Source organism: Apodemus sylvaticus, chromosome 6 (genome assembly GCF_947179515.1).
Source record: "Apodemus sylvaticus chromosome 6, mApoSyl1.1, whole genome shotgun sequence".
NCBI lineage: Eukaryota > Metazoa > Chordata > Mammalia > Rodentia > Muridae > Apodemus > Apodemus sylvaticus.
Genome location: NC_067477.1, coordinates 90448576 through 90459543, shown reverse-complemented (window position 1 = coordinate 90459543; position 10968 = coordinate 90448576).

The following is a 10968-nucleotide window of genomic DNA, read 5'->3' as shown; positions in this document are numbered from 1 at the left end:
TGCATGATCATGATGTATGTGCAGGACTGTTTCCCTTATCGTTACTTTATATCTAGGACTTTATCCTATATAGGTGCCACATACAGAGGATTGCCTCCCTTATTTGTTCATGATATGCAGAACATTCCCCATGCAGAGTCAGGATAACCAGTACTGCTTCCCAGGGGGGAGAATAATCATGACTCTTTCCCATACAAGTACATGATATTCTGGACTTCTTCCTGTGGGAGGTACTTGGTATCCAGGTCATCTTCCATGTGGGTACAATATTTGGAGGTCTGTTTCCCATGGGAGTGCATGGTATGCATGACTGCTCCTTCTGTGGGTATTTGATGTACATGACTGTTGTTGTTGATAATACATGATATCTACTACTGCTATGCCAATGCATGCTATGCAAAAATTCCTCCCATGAAAGTGCATGTTATGGAGTAATTCTTCCCATGCATGTACATGATATTCAAGACTGCTTCCCACGTGGGTGCTTGATATCCTGGACTGTCTGCCATGAGGTCATATAATATACAGGACTGATTTCCATGTAGTCACAACAAATCTAGCACTTCCCATACTGTTAAATGATACGGAGGACGTCTTACCATACAGGCACATGATATCCAGGACTGTTTCCCAGGTGGGAACATAAAACACAAGTCTCCTGTACATGATACCAAGATTTGTTCACATTCTGTACGTGGTATGCAGGGATTCTTCCTATGTGAGTTCATGATGTCTAGGACTACTTCACGTGTGTATACATGATACCCATAACTATTTACTAGGTGAGAGCATGATACACAGTGCTCTTTCTACTGTATGTATATGATATCTAGGAATTCTCCATATGCAGGTACATAATATTCATGATGTCTTCCCATATGGGCACAAGACTTTGTCCAGTGCCAGCACCACACAGAGAGGACTGATTCTGAAACAGGCACATGATATTTAAAATTCCATCATGGGTGGTGGAATTATATCAAGGGCAGCTAACTGTGCGGCTACATGTTATGCAGGACTTCTTCCCATGTTGGCACATAATATCTAGAACTGTTTTTGATACAAGTACTTGATATCCAGGCCTTCATCCCATGTGGGCACATGATATTTAGTATTTCTTTCTATGTGAGCCCAAATACTCAGGACAGCTTTTTATATAGGTTTGTGATATACAGAATTTCTTCTCATGCAGATACACAATATGAAAGTCTTCTTCCCATCGGAGTACATGACACCCAGTACATGTGTCCTAGGAGGGCACATTTTTGCACGGCTGTGTCATATTTGGGGAAATGATATCCAAAACTGCTCCCAGTGCCAATATAGGACAACCAGGATACTGTAACATGCTATTAGACATTCTGGATTCTTCCTATGATGGTACATGATGCACAGGTCTACTTATCTTGCATGAAATGGTATACAGGATTGTTTCCCAGGTGTGTAAATGATAACCAGGACCCCTTCCCATGCAACTATGAAATATACAGTACTTTTTTTATATGAAGGAATGAGATAACTAGGACTTGGTCCCGTGTGAGTACCACATAGACAGGACATCTTTTACTGCTGGTTCATGATGTGCAGGGCTTCTTCCCATGCAGGTACATGAGAACCATTGCCTATTTCCATGTGAGCATAAATATCAATGACTGCTTCCTATATAGGTATGTGATATCCAGCACCTCTTCCCATGTGGGAACCAATATCCATGACTGCTTCCAATTCAGGAGCTTATCCAGTATTTGTTTTGATGTAAGTATATTGATATGTAGGACTTTCCCCCATGTAGGTACATGACATTCATGACTTCTTTCCTTTTAGGTATAATATTTGCAAGACTGTATCCCTGGTGGGAATATCATAGTAAGGACTGCTTCTTGTGAGGTTACATCATACCAAGGACTGTTTCCAATGCAAGCACATGACATGGTCCTATGTGGGTATATGATATCTAGGACTGTTTCCAAGGAAGGTATATCATGTACATGAGTCCTTTTCATGTGAGCACAAGATATTCAGAGCTTTGTCACATATAGGTTCCATGTATCAAATATTTCTTCCTATGTGAGTACCGATATCCACAACTACTTCCAATGCATGTACATGGTACCCAGGGCTTTCTTCTCACTGGGGTACATGCTCTGCAGGACTGCTTCTAATATGGGCACAGCTTCACACGCTGGACATGAGGACTTCTTCAAATATGGTCACATAACATGCAAGTCTTCTTCTGGTGAGCATACAATATTTGCAGGACTGCTTCCAATGTGGGTACATGATCTCCAGGATTGTTTGAGACAAGGGTACATGATATCCAGTTCTTTTTTCATTGTGGTAAAAAAAAATCAGGATTTTGTCCCATGTAGGTACCACATACTCAGGATTTCTCCACATAGAGATATATTATATTGAAAATTGCTTCCCATACAAGTACATGATATCAATGACTTCTTACTCTGTGCAAATACTTGATAAACATGACTGCTTCCCACGCAGGTACATGACATAAAGGATTGCTTCCAATGCCAATACATGACCTCCAGGACTTCCTCTCATGCAGTAACCTCATATGCAGTATTTCTTCCCATGCTGGTATACAATATCCATATTGGTATCATGGATGGTTTCCAAGCATGTTGATATCATTGATATATTAATGAGTGACTTCTTCCCATGTAAGAACAAATGATTGAGGACTTCATCCCATGATGGTACCATATAGAAAACTCTGTTTCCTATATGGATATATGATGCCCTGGACTTAGCCTCATGGGGGTATATGATTGTCAGGTTTTTTTGCATGCCAGTAAACTATATTCAAAATTGCTTCCTATGATGCCAAGTAACATTCATGACTTTTTCGCATGTGTGTACATGATATCGAGTACTTTTTCTCATGTGGGTATGAATATATAGGAGTGCTTTCCATACAGACATAATATAATCCAGGACATCTCATGCAGGTATATGATATGCAAGACTTCTTCCCACATGGATACAAGTTAACAAGATAACAAGGACTTTTGACTCATGCTTGTACCATACATCCAGGGCTGTTTCTCGTGCATACTCATGATATCCTAATTTGCTTCTCATGCGGGTACATGATCTCCAGGACAGCTGTCCATGCTGGTCCACGAAACATAGTATTCTACCCAGTCAATACTTCTTCCCAAGCAGGTAGCAGTATCCAGGACTGCTTCCCATTTGGGTACATGATACCTCAGACTTCTAGGCATGCAGGTATATGACGTGTAGGACTGCTTCCCAGGTGGACTCAACATATAAGGGACCATTTCTCATGTGGAACATGATATCCTGAACCTTCTCCATGTGAGTACATAATACCAGGACTTCTTCCCAATTAGGTACATGATATTCAGAACTGTTTTCCATGAAGATTCATGATAACCAGTTCTCTCCCCATGTGGGTAAGAAATATTCAAGTCTTCATCCTAAGAGGGTACAACATATGTAGAAATTCTTCCCAATTGTTGGTCTTTGATCCTGGGAAGCAGCGGGGAAGTTCTTCCAAAAACAATCTCGCAGGTGTGTGTGTGTGTGTGCAAATACCTCTCTCTATAGGGAGCAGCAGACTGATGCAAACACGGAAAGGAGACCTGTCCATCCATGGCTGGTCTCTGTTGAGAGTTTTGTTAAAGTTTCTTTTTTTTTTTTTTTTTTTTTATTATTCGATATAATTTATTTACATTTCAAATGATTTCCCCTTTTCTAGCCCCCCCACTCCCCGAAAGTCCCGCAAGCCCCCTTCTCTTCCCCTGTCCTCCCACCCACCCCTTCCCACTTCCCCGTTCTGGTTTTGCTGAATACTGTTTCACTGAGTCTTTCCAGAACCAAGGGCCACTCCTCCTTTCTTCTTGTACCTCATTTGATGTGTGGATTATGTTTTGGGTATTCCAGTTTTCTAGGTTAATATCCACTTATTAGTGAGTGCATACCATGATTCACCTTTTGAGTCTGGGTTACCTCACTTAGTATGATATTCTCTAGCTCCATCCATTTGCCTAAGAATTTCATGAATTCATTGTTTCTAATGGCTGAATAGTACTCCATTGTGTAGATATACCACATTTTTTGCATCCACTCTTCTGTTGAGGGATACCTGGGTTCTTTCCAGCATCTGGCAATTACAAATAGGGCTGCTATGAACATAGTAGAACATGTATCCTTATTACATGGTGGGGAGTCTTCTGGGTATATGCCCAGGAGTGGTATAGCAGGATCTTCTGGAAGTAAGGTGCCCAGTTTTCGGAGGAACCGCCAGACTGATTTCCAGAGTGGTTGTACCAATTTGCAACCCCACCAGCAGTGGAGGAGTGTTCCTCTTTCTCCACACCCTCTCCAACACCTGCTGTCTCCTGAATTTTTAATCTTAGCCATTCTGACTGGTGTAAGATGAAATCTTAGGGTTGTTTTGATTTGCATTTCCTTAATGACTAATGAAGTTGAGCATTTTTTAAGATGCTTCTCCGCCATCCGAAGTTCTTCAGGTGAGAATTCTTTGTTTAACTCTGTACCCCATTTTTTAATAGGGTTGTTTGGTTTTCTGGAGTCTAACTTCTTGAGTTCTTTATATATATTGGATATTAGCCCTCTATCTGATGTAGGATTGGTGAAGATCTTTTCCCAATTTGTTGGTTGCCGATTTGTCCTCTTGATGGTGTCCTTTGCCTTACAGAAACTTTGTAATTTTATGAGGTCCCATTTGTCAATTCTTGCTCTTAGAGCATACGCTATTGGTGTTCTGTTCAGAAACTTTCTCCCTGTACCGATGTCCTCAAGGGTCTTCCCCAGTTTTTTTTCTATTAGCTTCAGAGTGTCTGGCTTTATGTGGAGGTCCTTGATCCATTTGGATTTGAGCTTAGTACAAGGAGACAAGGATGGATCAATTCGCATTCTTCTGCATGCTGACCTCCAGTTGAACCAGCACCATTTGTTGAAAAGGCTATCTTTTTTCCATTGGATGTTTTCAGCCTCTTTGTCGAGGATCAAGTGGCCATAGGTGTGTGGGTTCATTTCTGGATCTTCAATCCTGTTCCATTGATCCTCCTGTCTGTCACTGTACCAATACCATGCAGTTTTTAACACTATTGCTCTGTAGTATTGCTTGAGGTCAGGGATACTGATTCCCCCAGATTTCCTTTTGTTGCTGAGAATAGTTTTAGCTATCCTGGGTTTTTTGTTGTTCCAGATGAATTTGATAATTGCTCTTTCTAGCTCTGTGAAGAATTGAGTTGGGATTTTGATGGGTATTGCATTGAATCTGTATAGTGCTTTAGGCAAAATGGCCATTTTAACTATATTGATTCTGCCGATCCATGAGCATGGGAGGTTTTCCCATTTTTTGAGGTCTTCTTCCATTTCCTTCTTCAGAGTCTTGAAGTTCTTGTCATACAGATCTTTCACATGTTTGGTAAGAGTCACCCCAAGATACTTTATACTGTTTGTGGCTATTGTGAAGGGGGTCATTTCCCTAATTTCTTTCTCAGCCTGCTTATCCTTTGAGTATAGGAAGGCCACTGATTTGCTTGAGTTGACTTTATAACCTGCCACTTTGCTGAAGTTGTTTATCAGCTGTAGGAGCTCTCTAGTGGAGTTCTTTGGGTCACTTAGGTAGACGATCATGTCGTCTGCAAATAATGATAGTTTGACTTCTTCCTTTCCAATTTGTATCCCTTTGACCTCCTTATGTTGTCGAATTGCCCGAGCTAGTACCTCAAGTACAATATTGAAAAGATAAGGAGAAAGGGGGCAGCCTTGTCTGGTCCCTGATTTCAGTGGGATTGCTTCAAGTTTCTCTCCATTTAGTTTGATGCTGGCTACCGGTTTGCTGTATATTGCTTTTACTATGTTTAGGTATGGGCCTTGAATTCCTGTTCTCTCCAAGACTTTAAGCATGAAGGGATGCTGAATTTTGTCAAATGCTTTTTCAGCATCCAATGAAATGACCATGTGGTTTTGTTCTTTGAGTTTGTTTATGTAGTGGATTGTATTGATGGATTTCCGTATATTGAACCAACCCTGCATTCCTGGGATAAAGCCTACTTGATCATGGTGGATGATCGTTTTGATGTGTTCTTGGATTCGGTTGGCAAGAATTTTATTGAGTATTTTTGCATCGATGTTCATAAGGGAAATTGGTCTGAAGTTCTCTTTCTTTGTTGGATCTTTGTGTGGCTTTGGTATCAGCGTAATTGTGGCTTCGTAGAAGGAATTGGGTAGTGTTCCTTCTGTTTCTATTTTGTGGAATAGTTTGAAGAGTATTGGTGTTAACTCTTCTTTGAAGGTCTGGTAGAATTCTGCACTGAAGCCATCTGGTCCTGTGCTTTTTTTGGTTGGAAGACTTTCTATGACTCCTTCTATTTCTTTAGGCATTATGGGACTGTTTAGATGGTCTAGTTGGTCCTGATTTAATTTTGGTATTTGGTATCTGTCAAGGAAATTGTCCATTTCCTCCAGATTCTCCAGTTGTGTTGAGTATAGGCTCTTGTAGTAGGATCTGATGATTTTTTGGATTTCCTCAGTTTCCGTTGTTATATCTCCCTTTTCATTTCTAAGTTTGTTAATTTGGATACTTTCTCTGTGCCCTTTGGTCATTCTGGCTAAGGGTTTATCTATCTTGTTGATTTTCTCAAAGAACCAGCTCCTGGTATTGTTGATTTTTTGTATGGTTCTCTTTGTTTCTACTTGATTGATTTCGGCCCTGAGTTTGATGATTTCCTGCCTTCTACTCCTCCTGGGCGAAATAGCTTCTTTTTGTTCCAGGGCTTTCAGGTGTGTCATTAAGCTGGTAATGTATGCTCTCTCCATTTTCTTTTTGGAGGCACTCAGGGCTATGAGTTTTCCTCTTAGCACTGCTTTCATTGTGTCCCATAGATTTGGGTATGTTGTGTTTTCATTTTCATTGTGTTCTAAAAAGTCTTTAATTTCTTTCTTTATTTCTTCCTTGACCAAGGTATCATTGAGTAGAGTATTGTTCAGTTTCCACGTGTATGTGGGCTTTCTGTTGTTTCTGTTGCTATTGAAGACCACTTTTACTCCATAGTGATCAGATAGGAGGCATGGGATTAGTTCGATCTTCTTATATTTGTTGAGGTCTGTCTTGTGACCAATTATATGGTCGATTTTGGAGAAGGTACCATGAGGTGCTGAGAAAAAGGTATATTCTTTTGTTTTAGGATAGAATGTTCTATATATATCTGTTAAATCTAATTGGTCCAAAGCTTCAATTAGTTTCATTGTGTCCCTGTTTAGTTTCTGTTTTCCTGATCGGTCCATTGAGGAAAGTGCAGTGTTGAAGTCACCCACAATTATTGTGTTAGGTGCAATGTGTGCTTTTAGTTTTAATAAAGTTTCTTTTACAAAAGAGGGTGCCCTTACATTTGGGGCATAGATGTTCAGGATTGTCAGTTCTTCTTTTTGTATTTTTCCTTTGACCAGCAAGAAGTGTCCCTCAGGGTCTCTTTTGATGACTTTGGGTTGAAAGTCAATTTTATCTGATATTAAAATGGCTACTCCAGCTTGTTTCCTGAGACCATTTGCTTGTAAAATTGTCTTCCAGCCTTTTACTCTAAGGTAGTGTTTGTCTTTGACCCTGAGGTGTGTTTCCTGTAAGCAGCAAAATGTAGGGTCCTGTTTACGTATCCATTCAGTTAGTCTGTGTCTTTTTATTGGGGCATTAAGTCCATTGATGTTAAGAGATATTAAGGAATAGTGATTGTTACTTCCTATCATTTTTGACGTTATTTTTTAAATTTGAATGCTTAACTTCTTTTGGGTTTGATGAAAGGTTACTATCTTGCTTTTTCCAGGGTGAAGTTTCCCTCCTTGTATTGGTGTTGTCCTCCTATTATCCTTTTTAGGGCCGGGTTTGTGGATAGATATTGGGTAAACTTGGTTTTGTCATGAAATATCTTAGTTTCTCCATCTATGGTGATTGAGAGTTTTGCTGGATATAGTAGTTTTGGTTGGCATTTGTGTTCTCTTAGAGTCTGCATGAGATCTGCCCAGGACCTTCTAGCCTTCATAGTCTCAGGTGAAAAGTCTGCTGTGATTCTGATAGGTCTTCCTTTATATGTTACTTGGCCTTTTTCTCTTACTGCCTTTAGTATTCTTTCTTTGTTTAGAACATTTGGTGTTTTGATTATTATGTGACGAGAAGTATTTCTGTTCTGGTCCAGTCTGTTTGGAGTTCTGTAGGCTTCTTGTATATTCATGGGCATCTCTCTCTTTAGGTTAGGGAAGTTTTCTTCCATAATTTTATTGAAGATATTTGCTGGCCCTTTAAGTTGTAAATCTTCACTCTCCTCTATGCCTATAATCCTTAGGTTTGGTCTTCTCATTGTGTCCTGGATTTCCTGGATATTTTGGGTTACAAGCTTTTTGCATTTTGCATTTTCTTTAACTGTTGAGTCCATGGTTTCTATGGAATCTTCAGCATCTGAGATTCTTTCTTCTATCTCTTGTATTCTGTTGTTGATATTTGTATCTCTGTCCCCTGATTTCTTCCCAAGGCTTTCTATCTCCAAAGTTGTCTCCCTTTGAGTTTTCTTAGTTGTTTCTACTTCTGATTTTAGATCCTGGATGGTTTTGCTTAGCTCCTTCACTTGCATGTTTGTGTTTTCCTGTAATTCTTTAAGAGATTTTTGTGTTTTCTCTTTCATGAGCTCAGCCTGTTGACCAAAGTTCTCCTGTATTTCTTTAAGAGATTTTTGTGTTTCGTCTTTCATGACCTCAGCCTGTTGAGCAAAGTTCTCCTGTATTTCTTTAAGTGTTTTTTGCATTTCCTCCTTGTTGGCTTTTGTATTCTCCTGGATTTCTTTCAATGATTTTTGTGTTTCCCTTGCAAGGGCTTCTACCTTTTGATCCATTGTCTCCTGAATTCCTTTATGTATGACCTTCATGTGTTCCTGTACCAGCATCATGACCAGTGATTTTAAATCCAAATCTTGTTTTACTGGTGTGATGGGGTATCCAGGACATGTTGGTAGAGGAGAATTGGGTTCAGATGTTGCCATATTGCCTTGATTTCTGTTAGTGACGTTCCTGCGTTTGCCTTTTGCCATCTAGATCTCACTGGTGTTAGTTTATCTTGTCAGTGCTGGACTCACCAGTGCAAGCTGCCCCTTCCCAGTTGGCCTCTGGTGCACAGCTTACCTCCTGCACTGCTTGTAGACAGTGTGCTGCTGCCCAGGCTGTTCAGATCCCAAAGCAGGCACCCGAAGGCTCCCGCTGGGGCCCGCTGGATTCACTGGAGCACACTGACTTCTCCCAGCTGGCCGCCCGGAAGCCCAGCTAGCCACTTGCAGGACTTGGAGATGTAATGCTGCCGCCCAGACTGATCTGGATCCGGAAGCGGAGAGAGTAGAGCTAAGGGCTTCTGCCTGAGGCCTTGCCCCAGATTGTGTCTGTGGAGCAGATGGAGCCCGTGTGCACTCCCAGGGAGTGCCGACGGTGTATGCTACTGTGACCTCCCCTGAGTTCCGCTCACTCCGCTGGGCAGCCGATCTGCCAACCGGGCTATCGCACACAAGGTTAGCCTGGCCGCCCAGTCCCTGAGTCCAGGCAAAAGCCTGGGAGGCCAAGGTCCGAGCAAAGTTCCCCTACGGCTTTGACTGTTAATTGGGTTTGCCAGGTGACTAGGATGGCGGGCGTGTGCGCCCGCGCTCCCTGAAAGCGCCGGGAGAGTCTGCTTTGCTAACAATCGCCTGGGCGGGTTGACTCACAGATGGCCCACCAAGCCGCCCAGTTCTTGGGGTCAGTCCTGTGCCTTTTGGGGCCTGGACCCCCGCTTTGTTAGCCTTAGGCTATGCCTGTTACAGGTCTGCCCGCCTGAGCTCTCTGTCGTCCTGCAGGCAAAATGGCGGCGGCGCGCTCGCAGGCCTGGGCAAAAAACCTCCTGGTTGGGTTGGCACCCCGATGGCCCCCCGACCCGCCCAGGGCCTGGGTGCAGGCCAACGCCCGTCGGGCTCAGACCACCGCGGTGTTGGCCTCGGATTATGTTTGTGTACCTCAGTCTGTCCGATTCCTGGAGTACGGAACCAAGATGGATCCTCCTCTCCTGACTGGTGGGAGGCCGAGTTCTGAAGTGGCCTCCGTGCAGGAAAGGCGCCGCACAACTGCAGCTGCTTGCTGTCCGGCTGGCCAGCGAAGGTCAGTGGTCGTGGGCGCAGGGCCTAACTGGTCCCTGTGACGCCTTGGTTCCACTGCTGATGGCCCTTCAGCTGGAGCAGCCACTGCTGCCGCTGCTGCCGCCGCCGCCGCCGCCGCCGATCTTCCTTTGTTAAAGTTTCTTTTAACGTCTTGTTTATTCTTTTTACATGGCTAGAACTCTGAGGTCTATATGCACAAGTTTTTAATCTATGTATAAAGCTTTAGATTTTAATTGAGAGGTTTGGCTATGTAATCCAGGCCACTGACAAACACCATTGCTAGGGAGAGGCGACATCAGGGGACCATTTTCTGGAGGACCTTTTTAGCTACCACTTGAGCAATTTCAATTTGGGTGAGGAATGTTTCTACTGGAAAAAGGTATCTTTAAAAACCAGCAAGTACTTTTATCCTCTCCCAACAGGCTGGATAGTGTTGAAGTCAGTTTTCCCAGAGTTTGTAGGGGTGTCAGTTTGTCCTTTGGACCACTTTCTGGGCAAGGGTTCTCTATTTCGATTCGCTTGAGCACAAGCCTGGCATCTGGCTGAGACATCCGGTGCCAGGTATAACACACCTTGGTCTGAGCAGCTCAGAAAGTTTTGTGGATCCCAGATGAGCAGCCTGGTGAAGCTTAGTTACCAACAGTCCTGCCATTGTCCCTGGGAGAATCATCTTTCCCTCTGGTGTCCTCCATCAACTACTCAATGTGAGCTGTCTTCATTATCATGAGGTCTCAGGCAGCACTGTGTCATGGTATGTTATCAGAATATCAATAGGCCCTACTGGTTTTAGGTC